Consider the following 20038-nt stretch of genomic DNA (forward strand, 5'->3'; position numbering starts at 1 on the left):
TCAGAAGCCCAGCTGGCTTCACCTCTCACTATGATTCTACTTACAGAGGTACCTGGAGTAGTAAAATGTGCAGAGGCAGAAAGTAGCGTGGTGGTTTCCAGGGCTGGGGGAGGGAAGAATGGGGAGCTACTGTTTCCATGAGTACAGAGCTTCTGTTTGGGATAATGAAAAGTTCTAGGAATGGATAGTGTGAGATGGCTGCACAACAGTGCGCATATGCTTAATGCACTGAATTTCCTCAGATTTAACCTTGGGAGTTTTCAACCTCTTTGTTATGATTTTAAGAGATGCAGCTGGCTTACTATGTGACTAGATGCACCTTCAGAGCAGGTAAGTGAATGAGATGAAGAATGTTACATGGAAGAGGCTTTTTTTTTTTTTTTTTTTTTTTTTTTGAGACAGAGTCTTACTCTGTCGCCCAGGCTAGAGTGCAATGGCATGATCTAGGCCCACTGCAACCTCTGCCTCCCAGGTTCAAGCAATTCTTCTGCCTCAGCCTCCTGAGTAGCTGGGATCACAAGCACACACCACCAGGCCCAGGTCATTTTTGTATTTTTAATAGAGACGGGGGTTTCACCATGTTGACCAGGCTGGTCTCAAACTCCTGACCTCGTGATCCCCCTACCTCGGCCTCCCAAAGTGCTGGGATTACAGGTGTGAGCCACCGCTCCCAGCCCCAGAAGAGGCTTTTTAAAATTAATTTAAGAGGCTGGGCACAGTAGCTCATGCCTGTAATCCCAGCACTTTGGAAGGCCAAGGTGGGCAGATCACGTGAGGCAAGGATTTCGAGACTAGCCCGGCCAACATGGTGAAACCCCGTCTCTACAAAAATTAGCCAGGTGTAGTGGTGCACACCTGCAGTCTCGGCTACTCAAGACGCTGAGGCATGAGACTCGCTTGAACCTGGGAGGCAGAAGTTTCAGTGAGCTAAGATTGCACCACTACACTCCAGCCTGGTGACAGAGTAAGACTCTGTCTCAGTAAATAATAAATAAAAATTAATTTAAGAGAAGACAGTGAAGAAAAATATATTAGCATATAGGTAGGTATGACCTCAGGTTGTCTGAAAAAAAAAACCTTTTTGAGTTTAGTGTCATGAAAGTTTAGAGACAAATGAACAAAGGTTGTCCAACTTTCTCCAAAAGATCAGTGTGTTTCTGACTGCCTATGCACCTTTACTGTTACCCAATTTGCTTAAAGTCTAAGTAACAGTGAAACTCACTTTTACATGATAAAAACCTGTCCTCTCAGGCAGGAGACTTCATTTGCAGAGGCTGACTTTGATGGGCTTGTGCAGAAATATCTATATATATATACATACAAAAACCAGGTTTTTTTAAATAGCAATCTTCAACCTCATTATCACTGCAGACCAAAAATGAGAATAAAAATCTCATTGTCTACTTTGAAATTCCACACTAAAGAGTAATGGACTTTTTTCTTTTTCTCAAATCTAAAAGTAGGTAGTTTATAATACCAAATAGAACACCACAGTTTTATGGAAACAAAATTTTAGTTTGGAAAATTAAAGTTCATGTTGTCCCCTCTTAAAGATGAGGTGGCCCTGGGTTTTTGGCCCTGAGGTCACCCATCCTGTGTGTCACATGGGCCACACGTCTTGGGTTTTCTAAACAGTCCCAATTTCAAGTACGTGAGGCTCCTAAATGGCTTAGTCTCAGAAATGCTAATTCCCAAATTCTAGATTCCTTGTTTTTAGAGGTAGCCCTCAAATCTGGATTTTCAGTTTGCTAAATGTGACTGTCAGAGTAAGTATCCTTATTCCAGATGACAAAATAGAAGGCTAACCATTAGCAAAAATGAAAGGCACTCTCTGCCCAATTTCCTCTACATGTTCAAAATCCAGCTCAACCCCTTCCCGTGGTCCTTTCCCAAACCACAATGATTGCCCCTCTTTGAAATCCAACATCATTCACTGTTGGAGGCCACACAGCAAAACAGAAGTGTGAAGTCAAACAGAAGTGAAGACATAGCCTATGCTACTTCCTAAATGCATGGTTTCTGCAAGTTGCTTAACCTCTCTGAGCCTTAGTTTCCTCATCTGAAAAATGAAGATGTCGTAATGACCCATCTCATTTGGTCAGTGATGATTAAGTAACCTGCAAAGTGCCAAGCGCAGTGACCGGTACACACAGCAGATGCTCAATAAACAGGAATTATTGTCGTCTCTCACTTCAGCACTGAACCCCACATCACTCTGTCTCTGTGAACCTATCCATGTGGGTGCTTTGGAGTGGCCTCTGTCGAGTCTTAGGCTTGTCTCACACCCCTTTACCCACACTATTCCTTGGGTCTATTCAATTAGCATGAACTCAAAAAATAATTAAAAAAACCACAAATGTCCAAATATTACAAAATCCACTTCCTTTCTCCCAAAAAATGTAGGGCAGCATCTTGGATGCTTTGTGTTAAGTATGCCTTAATAGCTCATAGTCTTTTCCAGAGAAGGAAATGAAAGTTCAGTACTTACAGGTTCTAAATTATTGTCTGGGAGCCTAACATGATTTTAGATACTCTAAAATGGGTATCTAAAGATAAACCCAGGCCCGGCGCAGTGGCTCAGACCTGTAATCCCAGCACTTTGTGAGGCTGAGGTGAGAGCGTCACCTGAGGTCAGGAGTTCAAGACTAGCCTGGCCAACATGGCGAAACCTCGTCTCTACTAAAAGGACAAAAATAAGCCAGGCATGGTGGCTTGCACCTGTAGTCCTAGCTACATGGGAGGCTGAGGCAGGAGAATCGCTTGAACCTCAGAGGCAGAGGTTGCGGTGAGCAGAGATCACGCCATTGCACTCCAGCCTGGGAGGCAGAGCAAGACTCTATCTCAAAACAAACAAACAAACAAAACCATAAAAAACCCAGAAAACAACCTGCTTCAAACTGTACTGGGTGGTACTTTCATCCTGTCTTTGGGATTGATCTTAACTTTTCTGGACTTTGGTCTCCTTACCTGCACAAAGAAGCAGCTGGACTCATGTAGGGGGTCCCCAATTCCTAAGTGATAAAAGCACTTTGCTGTTCCTTAGCAGATGCGTGATGGGGGCGGGGGGCAACTGTAAGGCAAAATACTAATATGTACTGTATTTCCCCGAGTCTGAGAACATTTTTTCCCTTACACTGATATTTTTCAAAACTGATACCCACTGACACAAAGTATGCTCATTACTGTGGTGGTGGTGGTTTGTTTTTTTTTTTTTTTTTAACTTCCTTTAGAGATGATTAGAGATGATTATCAAATGGATGGTGCTTTTACAAAGTTATCTCAGAATTTAGGAAACTGTTAATAATAAGCAAATACTTTGCCAAGCATTTTACATACCTTTTCTTATTTAATTCTCACAACCACCCCGTCAGTAGCTATTTTTATTCTCACTTACCAGGTAAAGAAACCCAGGCTTTCACTGCTCTGAATATGGTCATTTACTCCAGTTTACTGGGATTAAGAGGTGAGGCGAGGGCTCAGCCCAGGGCTGACTCCCCGGGGAACAAAGAGAACAGAGCGTAGTCTCTCTTTCTGGCCAAGAACAACAGTGGATCCGGTTATTAACAGCTTCTAATTATACCTTGCCCTGCCTCCTAACCTTTCAAGGAGCTCGGAAATCTCCCAAATCTTCCTGCGGATATGAATGTTACAAACTCTCTTTTTGAAGGCTTCAGTGCTAAGACACATCAGAGCAACCTCTTCAATAGAGTCGCCTCAGGGACTTATTTGTGATCTAAGCTGTGACTGTGTCTTTAAACAGCTTCATAAACCTGAGCGGCAATCTTTATTCTCCATTTCACATCATCTAAATGATATTGTGGTACAGTTATTGAATTTGAAATTAACACTAAAGCCAAGAACGAAGTAATGCTCATTGTAATGACACGAAAAGAGGTATGTGAGATGATGTGGTATTCAGAGATGAGCTACACCTCAGCACGTTCAGAGAAGGCCGGGCGTGGTGGCACGCACCTGTAATCCCAGCTACTCAAGAGGCTGAGGCAGGAGAATCGCTTGAACCAAGATCGCGCCACTGCACTCCAGCCTGGGTGACAGAGTGAGACTCCGTCTGAAAACGAACAAACAAGCAAACAAAAAAACCAGCCTCCAGATAAATATATTATAAACACGCACTGGAAGAACTGTGAGAAGCACACACCCAAAACTATTCAGTGAGGATCTTCCTTTTTCGGAGAGAGGATGTTTATTCAAACACTGCTGAAATGTTTGCATTTGTTATGTTCACTTCAGTAACTGTCTTTAAAAATTGCCAACTGGGATAAAGTGGTGACAGTTCTCCAAAATAAGCTCCAATTAAATATACTTGCAAAGCATATAATTTCCCAAAAACAAAAATCCATTGACAATCTCACTTCACTGACACATCCTCTGTGTTCATGTTCCCCGTTCTCTTCTGGTACTTATCTTTGCAAAATACACTCATATTTTTGCTCAGATGTAATAGCAGCAGGGATTTCAGTTTCTATTCTTTTTTGATTACTGACTATCAAAGTATCTTCATTTGTTTTTGTCACAATTAGTTCGTCTTCTGGTTGGATATTAAGGGTATTTCCAAATTACACTGTTATAAACATGAACTATGAATAGCTTTGTATATTCATAGCTTTGTTTTCTCTTTGCTTTTAAAGGATTTCCTTGGAATTCCTAGGAGTAAGGATTTTAGGTCACTACTTGTAAGTTTCTGCGCCTCTTGTCTGCCTTCCAAATAAACCATACTTATACTGTCCCCGGTAACATCTGGATACCAGTTGCTCTAAATTTACTATACATTTTAATTATATATAATGTTAAATGACTGCGTATGAATATACTGTATAATTATTTTTGCCGATATTGCAACTATAAAATGGTACATCATCAAGGTTTCATTTTGTGATTTGATTACCAGTGGCTGAATCTTCTCTTTTCTTCCCTTTCTTTTTCTGAGACAGGGTATCACTCTGTTACCTGTCACTAGATATCACTCTGTTACCTGTCACTAGAGTGCAGTGGCATAACCAAAGCTTACTATTACTATAGTCTTGACTTCCCAGGTTCAAAGCGATCCTTCTACCTCAGCCTCCTGAGTAGCTGGGAGTACAGGCACATGCCACCATGCCTGGCTAATTTTTGTACTTTTTGTAGAGGCAAGGTCTTGCACTGTTGCCCAGGCTAGTCTTGAACTCCTGGGCTCCAGTGATCCACCCTGGCCTCCCAAAGTGCTGGGATGATAGGTGTGAGCCACTGTGCCCAGTCCTGAATATTTTCTTTTGGGTTTGTTTACATATGAGATGCAGACGAGTACAGTGGCAATGATTTCAGCTCTCCAGCCTGACCACCCCAGCAGGAAGGACCTGGGAGTTACCATTCCCCAACCCAAACTTCAGCAAACACTTAGCCTCTCCTAGCCTCAGTGTTTTCATTGTTTTTTTAAAAAAATTAATTAACTTTAAACAATTTCATTGGGGAAATGATCATATACACCTTAGAGTTTTTATAAAAAGTAAGTGAGCTAACTTGTAACATGTTTATACTGTATTTGACAAATGATGAGCCCTTAATATTGGCAATGTATTATTATTCATTATTTTCCCTTTTCTGACTTTTGTTCGAATCTGAGCTCATGTCTAAGGGTAACTTTTTCAGACTTCAAAAATGAAAATCCATATTTCAGGTTTACTAACAAATACTTCAATACACTCAACTCAATTCCATACTGAGAATATATTATACAAAACAGATTCCTAGGCTCTGGGGAGAAAAATACTCCCCATAAATAACACATACTCCCTGCTCTCCAGGAATTCACATAGTGGTTATTTGCTGAGATTTCTGGGGGAAATTATAGGCTTGGTCAATATAGTTACAAACTATTTTTAGAACAATGCATCCATTGTAGAGCTGAAAGAAACTTTAGGAAGCATCTAGTGTTGCTGGAAACAGCAGCTCTGGGAGCAATTACTAGGTCTTCAGGATAGGGGTGGAGTCTGTGTTCCCATAAATTACAAGAAACAAAGGCATAAAGACAGACAAGTGTGGCAGGGCACAGTGGCTCACACCTGTAATCCCAGCACTTTAGGAGGCCAAGGCGGGCAAATCATCTGAGGTCAGGAGTTCTAGACCACCCTGGCCAACATGGTGAAACCCCATCTCTACTAAAAACACAAAAATTAACCAGCCACGGTGGTGGGCGCCTGTAATCCCAGCTACTCTGAAGGATGAGGCAGGGGAATTGCTTGAATCCGGGAGGCGGAAGTTGCAGTGAGCTGAGATCACGCCATTGCACTCCAGCCTGGGCGACAGAGCGAGACTCCATCTCAAAGAGAGAAAAAGAAAAGACAAGATTCCCTGCTGCTGGTTTGGCTCCTTATTTCTTAGCCCTTAAGACAGTCATGTCTATTGTAAATATTTAAAGACAGAGACATGGTATTCAGCATTTCTCAAACTTACATGACAAAGAAAACTTAAGAGCATAATGTAAGTCCATAACAAAAACGTCCATCTAGCCCCAAGTTGCATCCTCCTCTGTAACTCAGGAAAAAGCTGAGGCCCTGGGGCATAAGTGGCTTTTCTAAGGGTCAAGATCTAGTGGAAAGCTGCCTTTAACCAGAGCCTGCAGCTTCACCCTTGTGGGTATGTGTCCTTTCACGCTCTGCTGCAGTCCCTTCACTCAACTCTACTTTTTTGGGAGGGAGGGGCACCCACAGAACCCCAAAAGAGACATCTGACATTTCTCTGTGGTGTCAGTCACACATTCTCTTTTCTCATTTCCTTTTTTTCTTTGAGACAAAGTCTCGCTCTGTTGCCCAGGCTGGAGTACAGAGGCGCGATCTTGACTCACTGCATCCTCCGCCTCCCGGGATCGGGTTCAAGTGATTCTCCCACCTCAGCCTCCTGAGTAGCTGGAATTACAGGCAAATGCCACCACACCCAGCTATTTTTGTTTTATCTTTAGCAGGGACAAGGTTTCATCATGTTGGCCAGGCTGGTCTTGAACTCCTGACCTCAAGTGAGCTGCCAGCCTCAGTCTGCCAAAGTGCCCAGCCCCTGGTCCATTTTTAGAAAATATTTACGGGAGGCTGATGTGGGAGTCAGCTGAGCTGACTCGGGAGAGGCTGCAGTGAGCCATGATCGTGCCACTGCACTCCACCCTGGGCAACAAAGTGAGACTGGTCTCAAAAAAAAAAAAAAAAATTTACATCTTATTTTGACCCAAAATAATATTACCGAGCATGACCAATCTACCTCATAGTGCTAACTTCTGATATGCTGCAAAATCATATCTACCATCAAAAACTGGTCTCTTTCCTAATGGGAGAATACAGCACTGAGGACATGCCTCAAAATGGTCAGAAATGTCTTTGGAAAACACTTATGTTAAAGGTACTAATTTCCACTTATACATTTTTTTTTAAAAAATCCTGTATTTTTATAGCCATGCCTCTTATTTTCAGGGAACTCATAAGTTTTCTGACACAAGTAATCAACAACAAAATTGGTGGGTTGTCTATTACTGACTTGAAAAACACTTCTGCGCAGCAGTGAGACATACATGCATGGGTTTTTATCTATACCCTGGGGTTTGTGGAAGTTAAGCGCCCTAGGCAGGGGCACATTCCTGGGATGGCCATACTCCAGCAGCAGATATAGCATGTGCTTCAGGCTTTTTAATTGCAAACCAGAGGTTTTGTTAATTAGCATAAGTAGTGTGAGAACCAGATCCTCCTAGGTGAATACAAGGACTGCGTTAGTTAGCATAACAGATGTGAGAAATGTGTAGACAACGGATGAGATCAGGAGGCTCCACCTATATGAAAGGATTAGGGATATTTCAGAGGCAAGTTCTGCATTTACATGAAGAGGACAAACAAGCCTGGCCAGCCCCAAAGTCTGGGATAGTGTCCTAAGCGCATTCCTGGGTCCAGCTGCTGATTTCAGGAAATTCTTGATTACTTGACCCCTGCTGAATCCTGCACCAACCAGAAGACTACTGCAAATTCTACATTAAGTGGCTTCTTTAAAAAAAAATTAATTTTTAATTGACAAATAATAATTGTGTATATTTATGGGGTATAATGTGATATTTTGATATATGTATACATTATGGAATGATAAAATGTACACATTTCAAGAGAAACAAGACATGTATACAACGTATTTATCACTCTTTAGTTTGAGCACTTTTTTTTTGAGACAGGGTCTCGCTCTGTCACCCAGGCTTGAATGTAGTGGCCCAATCATGGTTCACCACAGCCTCGACTCCTGGGCTCAAGCAGTCCTCCCACCTCAGCCTCCTGAGTAGCTGGGACTACAGACACACACCACCACACCCAGCTAATTTCTGTATTTTTATGTAGAAATGGAGTTTTACCATGTTGCCCAGGCTAGTCTCGAACTCCTGGGCTCAAGCGATCTGCCTGCCTTGGCCTCCCAGAGTGCTGAAATTACGGGCATGAGCTACCACACCCAGCCTGAGCACTTACTTTTAATCCAGCAGTAATTTTCTTTTCCACTGGATAAACTGGAGTGGTATATCATGAGAAAGAGGCTGTTTTAAAGTTCACCAGCCAGCAAGTTCTCAGACTACTATATAAATATATGTATATATTTCATTTACATTATATACATGGCATATCTATATAGTTACATTTACACTTGACTTAGAGTCAAAGTCATATACACATACCCAGGACTTTCATTCAAAGTTTTTCATGACAAGCATGTAAAATTTCTTAGTATAGACCCTAAGAGTATCCTTAATATGTTTATTTAAAAATTATATGTGTATACTACTGTTCCTGGGGGGTCCTTCCTCCCAGAGCTCCCAAGATGGTGGGGGGTGCTTCCAAAATTGCGGCAAGTCTTGTGTTCTCTGACCTGGGGTTCTTGGCCTCACGGATTCCAAGGAATGGAATCTTGGGCCATGTGGTGAGTGTTAATAGCTCTATTAGAAGCTGTGGGTCATGGAAGAGAACTGTGGAACCCAGTGACTAGTGTTCAGCTCGATTAGGATGAACCCAGGCACTTAGCCGTGCAGGAACAATGGCAAGCTTTAGGTCAATTAGGAGTGGCAATGGGTGCCTCCCTGGATCAGGAGCACAGCGGACACCCTGCCGGATCTGGAAGAATGGAAGTCAGCGGTGGGTCTACGATGGCAGCAAACAGCAGTGGTGGATGGCGAGTGAAAGTTCAGCTCAAGCCGTAACACGGACCAGAAGAGACTGCAATTGCAAGATTTAATAGAGTGAAAACAGAGCTCCCACACAAAGGGAGGGGACCCAAAGAGGGTAGCCGGCTCAAATGCCTGGGTTTATATCCCGATCATTGTCCCTCCTGCTGTGCTCTCAGGAGATAGATGACTGGCTATTTCTTTACCTCCTGTTTTTGCCTAATTAGCATTTTAGTGAGCTTTCTTTCCTACCTGATTGGTCGGGTGTGAGCTAAGTCGCAAGCCCCGTGTTTAAAGATGGATGCGGTCACCTTCCCAGCTAGGCTTAGGGATTCTTAGTGGGCCTAGGAAATCCAGCTAGTCCTGTCTCTCACTACTGTACTGATAAATTACATGTATCATAATACAAAAACTTGGAAGATGCAATAAAACCTATTACTTCAATTACAGTAGTGCACTCCTGGTTCTGCTACCTAAATCTTGACACTTAGTTTCCTCTGTCCACCAATCACATAGGTTTTTGGTGAAATTCACCCAGTGGGTTTCAATCAATTGTAAAGACTAATAAAAATAGTCTGCAGGTACCCTATAAAATTAACAAATGGATTAAAAACTCATTGATACTTTTCACTTAAAGTAGTTACACAATTCTATTTCCCAGTTTTTGATTTTTTTTTCCTTTGAGAGCTTTGGTAACTCACAAATGTACAATATTTTTTGGCAATATGTTCACATTACAATGAAAACATCTCCACACAGCCACTTCCCAAATGCCTCTCGGTAGCAGAAATTTATTTTGAAAAGTAATTCACTGTAAGACCCTCACGTTTACCTTGGATTTTTCCCTTCTCCCCAAAATATCTGACTACTGGTAGGTATAGCAAAGTTGGAAAGAGGCAACACATTTGAAACCCCATCTTTCTGCTAAAGAGAGATGCAGACACCTGTAAGCTCAACCACTCTTACACATCTGACAACAAGAGAACTAGGAATGCTCTGATGGGTGCAAAGGATGGCCCTGCTCCCTCCCCAGGGCATGGCAAAGGATGACAAAGCTTCTACAGACTAAAGCAATGATTCTTTCTCATGCCATGCCATATATACCAAAAGGCAACCACTGAACATCAGTTTCAGCTGTCTTGGCTGAAGGGAGACGGCTGAGAGAAATGCAGTATCTCAGTATACCTATCACCGGCTCAGGGACAAGTCTAGGTTGAGAGATGCTCTAATTTAAAGGCTTTGTGTTTCTAAAGTTAAACAACTCGATGACACCCTATAGCTCCTAACTTGCAACATCTCGCAGTATGCTTGATAGCCAGGTGAGCAGGGCTTCAGCTAGGCAAGGAATCCCTGTCTCCTATCCGCCTTAGATTAAGGAACCACATTCACCATACAGGACAGAGGACTGAAGGAGGATCCGCATGCGATGGCTCACACCTGTAATCCCAGCACTTCGGGAGGCCCAGGCAGGCGGATCACCTGAGGTGAGGAGTTCGAGACCAGCCTGGTCAACATGGTGTAACTCTGTCTCTACTAAAAATACAAAAATTAGCCAGGCACAGTGGCACGCGCCTGTAATCCCAGCTACTTAGGAGGCTGAGACAGGACAATCGCTTGAACCTGAGAAGCGGAGGTTGCAGTGAGCTGAGATTGCGCCACTGCACTCCAGCCTGGGCAACAGAGCAAGACTGTCTCAAAAAAAAAAAAAAAAACTGAAGGAGGGACCACTGGCACTCCTGACCTTAAATGCTTATAAAATTGTAAATAGAAGTTCTTACACTTCCTTTCAACACCCCCAAAGGACTGTCATTCGCTTCCTGCTCTGGATACCAATATGATCTCAACCTTGTTTTCTGTCCGGCACAATTGGTCTTAGCCTTATTTTCTGTCCCACACAACAGACAAATGCTGTAAACTCCAGGCAGCAAGGGCTGGAGCTCAACACAGCAGAGTGGCTTTAACTGGACTCAGGGCCACTCAACAGGCAAGTAGCTCTCAATCTGGTTTGTACACTGGAACCGCAAGGGAGCTTTCAAAAAGGACCAATAACTGAGTCCCCCTACCAGATATTTGATGGAATTGGTATAGAGTTTGACCTGGGTGTCAGATTTTTTTAAAAGCTCCACAGGTGTTCCTAGTGTATAGCCAACACTGAGAACCATGACGTGGGACATGAACCTGCATGGTGTGGAAGGGGGTTGAAAAGGTCCCTCCCCTCCAGGACCATCACCCCTAGTGGCTTTGATGCCCATCAGAAGATCGGCTGAGGCGGTGGCTCATGCCTGTAATCCCAGCACTTTGGGAGGCTGAGGCAGGCGGATAATGAGGTCAGGAGATCGAGACCATCCTGGCTAACACGGTGAAACCCTGTCTCTACTAAAAATACAAAAAATTAGCCGGGCGTGGTGGCGGGCACCTATAGTCCCAGCTACTCAGGAGGCTGAGGCAGGAGAATGACGTGAACCTGGGAGGCAGAGCTTGCAGTGAGCCGAGATCACGCCAGTGCACTCCGGCCTGGGCGACAGAGCAAGACTCCGTCTCAAAAAAAAAAAAAAAAAAAGATCAGCTGAGCATTTACTGCCTTTAGTTATCAAGCGTGTAAGGTCAAAGGTAGGAAGCAATTTGCAGAAAAAGAGAAAAAGCAGTGCAAGGCTATTTCAGGTGAACAGACAGGGCCAAGCTTCAAGGCAATCGTCATTCATAATACTTTCCAGGGAGCCAAACACAAAGCTTGGCACTAGAGAATGCTTACTAAATGCTGGTTGAAGAAATATCTGACTGCACACACAGACACACCCCAAACTCAGCCAATAGTTTTGCCACTTCCTTCAGAAAAAAGTCCTCACGATCCTGGTCCCAAAATCTAAAGCATCTTTATCCATCCTCTCCCTCCCTCCTTCCATCAGAGAACAATTTCTGCACTGTGTTCTCACCTTCTCTGAAAACTGGTCCTATCATTTATTTCACCCTCCTGCATCTTTAGGCTCTTCCTCTCTACCAGAAAATTCCCAGTAGTGGCCAGACACAGTGGATCATGCCTATAATCCTACACTTCGGGAAGCCAAGGTGGGCAGATTGCTTTAGCTCAGGAATTTGAGACCAGCCTGGACAACACAGATGGTGAGACCCATCTCTAGAAAAAAAATACAAAAATTAGCCAGCCATAGTGCTGTGCACCCTTGATGCTACTTGAAGGCTGAGGTGGGAGGATAGCATGAGCCCCAGGGGGTGGAGGTTGCAGTGAGCTAAGATATGCCACTGCACTCCAGCCTGGGCAACAGAGAGAGATCCTGCCAAAAACAAAACAAACAAACAAAATCCCAGTAGCATTAGAGCATGTTTAAATTTCTCCCATCTCAATCTGAAACAAAACAAAACAAAAACATCACAGACCCTTCATTTCCTCCCTGCCCCGCATGAATATCACACTTCTCAGTACCCTTAACAACAGGCCTCTCTTCTTCTACCAAATACAGTGATCAAACTCTATGGGTCCAGCCCTTTTCTCTTCTCATTCTACACCCTCTTTGGATGAGTGCTTTTTATGCAGTAATTACTTATATGCAACAGCTCCCAAACATGTATCTCCACCCCAGATCTCTTTCAGGAGCAGCAACTGTCTACTCCTCGTCTTTACTTGGATGTCTCACAAACAAAGCACACATCCAAAAAGGCATTATCTTCCCTCCCACACCTGGTGCCAACCCGCTCCTCCTCCGGTGTTCTCAATCATCATAATGGTTCCACCATCCCATCCTACTCAGTTGTTTATGCCAGAAACTTCTGAATCAACCTTGTTACCTCTCTCTCCATCAACCATCTCCAAATAATCACCGCCTTCTTGCTGATTTTCACTACAAACCCAATCTCACTCCATCTCAATCCCTCCCTGTCATTAAGCTTTATCCAGTGCTGCTACACCATCCCTGGGTGACTGCAAAAGCACTGTTTGTTCACATCCACCCTCCTCCTCCCCAGGGTGGCCACAAGTCTGGCTCAGGGGGCTAAAGCCTTTTGACCTGGCCCAGCTAGGACACAGTGCTGCATTTTTTCTAACTGGTCCACACAGATTAGAAGCCTTTCTTCCGTTTGCACAAAGACATCATACGTGCCAGCAGGACTTACCTCTCTAAACTATTCTCTACACAGCAAACAGCAATCATTTTACAAACTCAAATTAGTCCAGGCACGGCGGCTCACACCTGTAATCCCAGGACTTTTGGGAGGCTGAGGCGAGAGGATCTCTTGAGGTCAGGAGTTCAAGACCAGCCTGGCCAATATGCTGAAACCCCATCTCTACTAAAAATACAAAAATTATCTGGGTGTGGTGACGTGCATCTTTAATTCCAGCTACTTGGGGCAGAAGTTGCAGTGAGCCGAGATTGCGCCACTGCACTCCAGTCTGGGTGACAGTGCAAGACTCCGTCTTAAAAAAAAAAACCAAAAAAAAAAACCTCAAATCAGAGTCAGGCACAGCAGTGCTTGCCTCTAGTTGCAGCTACGAGGGAGGCTGAGGCAGGAGGATCACTGGAGCCCAGGAGTTTGACGGCAGTGTGCTATGATAGCCACCGCACTCCAGTCCAAGCAACATAGCAAGACTGTCTCAAAAACAAAAACAAAAAATCTCATTGGAAATTGGAGAAAATGAACTGGAGGAATGTGGGCAACACTACTGCCTGCCCTAACATGGAAATTTGAGAGGATAGTTCATCATATCAGGGATCTGCCTAAGAACATTTCTGGGAAGAATGTAGGAAGTGCTACCCGGTCTAGTACCTGCCTTTGAGAAAATGTGAGAGAGATGAACTAAAGAAGTATATTCAATATTTTTAGTAGAATCTAGAGAAAACATAAAGGAATCGGGGCTTGCTGGGTCTAAAATAAAACTACTTCTAGTCAGATACGGTAGCCCATGCCTATAGTCTCAACTACTTGAGAGGCTGAAGTGGGAGGATCACTTGAGCCTAGGAGTTCAACTGAAGCGTGCTATGATCACAGCTGTGAATAGCCACTGCACTCCAACCTGGACAACAAAGTGAGACACTGTCTTCAACAGAAAAAAAACAACCTCAAATCAAAAACCCTTTAGTGGCCAGTAGTCGGTAGTGTGCCTGTAGTCTCAGCTACTCAGGAGGCTGAGGTGGGAGGATCACCTAAGCCTGGGAGGCAGAGGCTGCAGTGAGCCCAGATCGTGCCACTGCATTCCAACCTGGGCAACAGAGTGAGACCCTGTCTGAAACAAACAAACAAAAAGTGGGTTTCCACTATGCTGACATTAAAGTCCAAAATCCTAAGAATGACCCAAGAGGCCTCATCCCCAGACATATTTTCCTCTTGATCTCAACTCTTTCAGCCTGTAAGTTTATCCCCTAATGTACTTCACTAACTCCTACTAATCTTTCAGCTTTTTAAAAAAAATTTTATTTTTTACAAAAAAAAAAAAAAGAGAGATGGGAGTCTCGCTATGTTGACCTGGCTGGTCTCGAACTCCTGGCCTCACGCGATTCTCCCATCTCAGCTTCCCAAAGTGCTGGGATCACAGGTATGAGCCACCATGCCTGCTCCCAGGCCTTATTTTAAATATCATTTTTTAAGCAGGCCTTCCCTGAACAGTCTCTCTCCCTTAAACCAGGTTAGGTCTCAGGGTCACATGCTCCCCTAACACCCTGTGCTTTCCTAAGTACCCTTTAGGATTGTGATAGCCTGAGCCGGTGTGACTATGTGTTTGTCTCATAAGCTAATATTAGCTCATAAAGGCAGGGACCCTCCATCTCGTTCACAACTGTGGCCCAGGAGCGAGCAATGCCGGGCATCTAAAAGATGCTCAGTAAATAGTTGTTCAATGAATACCTGAATAAATAAGTTGCTCCATTACCCATGACTCTAATGAACAAAAATTTGGCTACCTCTTTAGCAAAGGAAAAATCAATCACAGCAGGATTTCTTAGTAACGTTATTGCATTGATGACCAAATACATGCAGACTCCTCATTGGAAACAGAAGAACAATCAAGGAAGCAGAAACTCCAGGTGCCTAGTGGCAGCAGTAACATTTCACAGTTTAGATTTGCATTTGTGATCACAACCCTACTGTAAGCTACAAATAAAGAGTTTCACCAGGGCCAGCTCGCGGGGGGGGGGGGGGCGCGGGTGGGCAACCAATGCAGTCACACTGGACCCTGTGCTTGGTTTAATGCTCTGTGGTTACCATGTTCAAATTCTTAATTTTTTTAACAAGGGGCCCCACAAATTATGTAGCCAGTCCTGAGTTTTACAAATTAGTTTGATTTCTGGAAGGGACCAGTGGATAGCTAATCCCCAGCTAAGGAGGCATCCTCCATAATCAAGGCTGTTTTCAACCTCCCTGAGCATATGTAAGTCCTAATAAAGAGGGTTACATTTCTAGGACATGTTTTCTTCTGATATAAGTCATACCATACATTATGTAGCGCTCCCTTTGAGGAAGTTGAGATTTTTCAGATTACAGAAATACACAGCAGTCTTCGTTTTATTGCTGTTAGCTAAAAAGAGGTTAATTTTTCTTAAAACTAAATTCTACGTGAAACTACCATAGAATTCCTTGTTCATTTCCAACTTTTAAAACTTTATTAAATTTAACAAATGCACTGAACACTTGAAATTTCTTTGGAGATGGAAACTGGCAAGGCATGCTTCTCAGAGTAGGAAAAAGAAAAAAAAAAAAAGAAAAGAAACCGGCAGGACACATTGGCCATTCACAAAGAACACTGATTTAGTTATCTTTATGATAAAGACGTTTCAAAACGTCAGACGTTTAAATCTACAAATAGCTTCTCTAGTCATGAAGAGTTTCAAGTTAATTGTTAAGCTTATAAATGTCTAGACCATCTCAGAAACGTTTAGACCATCTTAAATATAGGTTCATTTTGTTCCTCAGCCAAAAATGACTTTGTTCTCCAGGGAACATTTGCCTATGTCTGGAGACATTTGGGGTCGTTTAACTGCAGGGAGGGTACACTGGCATTTATTTAATAGGTAGAGGCCAGAGACGCTGCTAAACATCTGCGATGCACAGGACAGCCCCCACAACAAAACTTATCTGGCCAAAAATGTCAAAAGTGACACAACTGAGAAAGGCTGGTTTAAACTAATACATGGCATTTGCCTCAGATAGGAAACGTGACAGCACTAAGCCACAAATCCAGTGACAAAGCCAAGAATACAGACAGTCTCCACAAGAAACACATCTGGTTATATGAACAGTCATTTGGGAACTCCCTTTTTAAGACAGGGAGTTAGACATTTGACATACTGACCTGGAACCATGAATACATTTCTCATTAGAATAAAAAAAAATAGTGACAAGAGTCCTTGGTTGGCTCTATAAAAAAAAAAAATATATATATATATATACACACACACACACACACACACACACAGTATAGTTGAAATACCACACACTTCATAGAAAACAGAATTTGACCATCGATCATTTCCAGTAGTAATTTGTGTTTTCTATCACTTTCATTTCAGGAAAAATATATAATATCTACATCACAGTTCAGAATTTTCCATTCCTCAGTGAATATAATCACCATGTACATTAGTAGTTTTTAAGGCAAAGCTTTGCAAACAGATGATGCATGAAACAAGTTTGATTTTATTCTTCGTGAGTTTTTTGTTTTAAGATGGAGTTTCACTCTGTCGTCCAGGCTTGAGTGTAGTGGCTCATCCCAACCTCCACCTCCCGGGTTCAAGCGATTATCCTGCCTCAGCCTCCTGAGTAGCTGGGATTACAGGTACCCACCATCACACCTGGCTGATTTTTGTTTTTGTAGAGATGGGGTTTTGCCATGTTGGTCAGGCTGGTCTCGAACTCCTGACCTCAAGTGATCCACCTGCCTTGGCTTCCCAAAATGCTGGGATTACAGGTATGAGCCACCATGCCCAGCCTCTTTGTGTGTGGTTTGTTGTTTTTTTGTTGTTGTTGTTTTGTTTGTTTGTTTTTCTTTTGAGACAGAGTCTCACTCTGTCACCCAGGCTGGAGTGCAGTGGCGCAATCTTGGTTCACTGCAACCTCCACCTCCCAGATTCAAACAATTCTCTGTTTCAGCCTCCTGAGTAGCTGGGATTACAGGCGCCCGGCCACCATACCCAGCTAATTTTGGAATTTTTAGTAGAGACACGGTTTCACCATCTTGACCAGGCTGGTCTTGAACTCCTGACCTCGTGATCCACCCTCCTCAGCCTCCCAAAGTGCTGGGATTACAGGTGTGAACCACTGCGCCTGGCCCTCTCTGTGTTTTAAAAAGGAAAAAATATGAGCCAATATTTTAAATCAGGCTTTACATTTTTTATTTTTAAGTAAAAGTTCTCAGCTATTCATGGAAAAAAAAAAAAAAAAAAAAGGAAGAGCTGCCTACACTGCATGGCTTCATGGGAATTCCTGCATGGATACTGGGTGGAAATGGTCACTATCCACCCAGATTTAGCAGGTTCCTCTGCAGTCACCTGGGCCCACTCAAGCACTCTCGTGCATTACCTGTTGAGTCCACATGGATAAAGTGGATTTTGTGATCCCAGTTTTAGGGAAAAACGTTTTTCTTACTGTTAAGCAATTCGATCACAAATGGAAAAGGAGTAACTCCTTAAAAAGTCAGTGGAAGCATTGCTATCATTAATCAAGAATGAACTATAATTAATGAAGGACAAAATCTAGTACAAACTTGGGGCCAAGGCTAAGGAGGTCCTTTACAGGGCCAAGCTGAAGGACGGACAGAGGAGGTGGCAGTGACCGTCAAACCCTCATCATGAAATGGAAAAAATATCAACCTCTCGGCCAATAAAACACTTTTTAAAAGTAAATTCACAGTTTGGTATATTGTATTCAAAATTAAAGGAGTTTGCCATTTCTAAGAAATCAGTTTCCCGATAGTACCATTTTAAAGGCCTGAAAAAAATTCCTTTAAGAAAAAGCAGGTATCTACACAGTCTGAGTTTTCCTCCCTGCCAGAACTGAAATCTGTTACCAAAGCCTCCAGCAGGGGGGCCTGCCTGGAATTGCCTAAGCTCCTAGCAGGTAATTTACACTGATCTTTAAAAACTATTAACCCCTCCTCCTCCCCTCTATAAAACAAACCGGCCTTTCAGAACAGCTCTGGAAGCGGGGCAGAATGCCAGACGAAGAGACAACTTCCAGACCACGTCTCTCACCTCCCACCCATCAAATTCAGCCCACAAAAAGCTGTGGCCGCATTCTCATCCCAAGGAACCATGGCTTTCTTTGAACACCATATATCCTCCCAACTGGTCTCTTGCCCCATTATGTGTAAAAAAACGACTCTCTTTTCTGCAGAAAGAAATAACAAGGCAAAGGGTGTACAGGGCAACGTTTATATGCATCTACAGCATGCCAGGTGCCTACAGAACCTACCTCGACCTAGGCGGCCAGTGCCCCAGCCGGGATCTGCAAGCGCCCTCATCCACGCTGGGAGACGGGAAGAGGAGAGGGAGGCGTGACAGGCGAGGGTGCCTGTGCTGCGCAGAAAGCGCTGCCAGGAGAAAAGAAGCAGTGAGCAAGGGCTTCTTGCATTTCAAAAACCTAATAACCAAAACCTGTAGGAATCTGCCTGAGATACTTTAAAAGAAGAGGAAAGAGAAACCTAGGAGGGGGTAAAATGCGTTTAAGACGAATCACTTGTTTTCGTAATAGACCCTGCGCGCGAGTTTCCTAGACTGCCGCGAGAAGAAAGAAAGCGAGGGAGTAGGAAAGGAGAGAGGCTTCGGAGCCCCTAAACTAACGTCTCTTTTTCCATTAGTAATAGTTTGCTCTAGGGCTTGTCATTTATTATCCTAGCGTTGGCCTCTTTATCAGCAAAGTAGGGGTGAAAGTGCCTCTTAGCCGGGCTGGGGTTAGGATTCAATGAACTTAAATGAAGTTAAGCCCCTGGCACCCAAGGGATGGCAGCGAGTCTTTTCGTTCCCTGCCTATCCACGCCCGCAGCCAACCCCTCCAACGTCTAAGCTACAAGGACCAGGGTCAAGAGGCTAGAAAGTGACTTTCGGGGGACACGGGGCACCGGCGTCCCAGCCCCACTGAGCGGACGGAAAATGAGGGTGGAAGGAAGACGCGCCGCTCCATCCCGATACCGGGCGCACCCGGGTTCTGCTTCTTCCTGCGCGGCAGAGCCCAGCCCGCCCGGGGCCAAGGGGTACTGAGAGCTGGCTCCCTCCCACCCATCCTTCTCTGCCCTCCCCCACCGCTGGGCGGCCGAGCAGGGGAACACGATGGGGAGTCGGTTACCTGGAGTGGGCGTCTGGCCCCGGAGTCGCAGGAGGATGCGCTGCCGCTCCTGGTCCAGCAAGATCCTGCACCGCGCCGCGCTCTGGACGCTCCGGAGCTGCGCCTGCAGCCCTCGCACCGGCTGGGCCCGCCCCGGGGCCGCCCCCAAAGGCCCCGCCTTTCTAGGCCCCGCCCACCACGTCCCCGCCTCGCCCACCTGGGCGGGCGCGGGGCTGGAGACTTGCTGCGGACTCGAGGTTCCCGCCTCCAGGCGAGGGCGCCCTCTGGGCACTGACGTGGTCTTGGAGGAGCGCTGCGGTCCCAGTGCTTCCTCGCTCCTCTTCCTCACTGTGCTCTGATTCTTAGAGCTATGTGTGTGAGCGGCGTCTTTTTAAACATTTTATGCCTCCCTTCCTCGAAAGCAGGAAACTCGAGAAATGCTGCCTTTTCTGATTTTAAACATGAAAATATGTTCTAGAAAAAGAATATAATTAAATTCCAAGGTTCTTGATATGTAAAGTTTAGAGATAACCATGTAGGTGTTTCTTTTCTTTCCCTTAATGGACCTTGCTTCCTAAATTTAGCGTTTAAGAACTCATTACATTCATG

General features: G+C 44.2%; 1 protein-coding gene across 3 annotated transcripts in view; it reads right to left on the bottom strand.

The window, feature by feature from the left end:
* The window catches only part of GCNT1 (glucosaminyl (N-acetyl) transferase 1), a 47080-nt gene extending 27503 nt beyond the window's left edge, over window positions 1-19577 (bottom strand). The window contains exons 1-2 of one of the 3 annotated variants that reach the window (XM_037998502.2): window positions 19451-19577; window positions 18581-18698 (exon numbers count right to left, since the gene is read on the bottom strand). The gene's annotated coding sequence lies outside the window, so the exon portion shown is untranslated. The remainder of the gene's footprint in view (window positions 1-18580; window positions 18699-19450) is intronic. The other 2 variants (XM_007969537.3, XM_073021515.1) reach the window with 2 other exon arrangements.
* Window positions 19578-20038: the final 461 nt, after the last annotated feature.

The sequence above is a fragment of the Chlorocebus sabaeus genome, chromosome 12, assembly GCF_047675955.1.
Source record: "Chlorocebus sabaeus isolate Y175 chromosome 12, mChlSab1.0.hap1, whole genome shotgun sequence".
Taxonomy (NCBI): domain Eukaryota; kingdom Metazoa; phylum Chordata; class Mammalia; order Primates; family Cercopithecidae; genus Chlorocebus; species Chlorocebus sabaeus.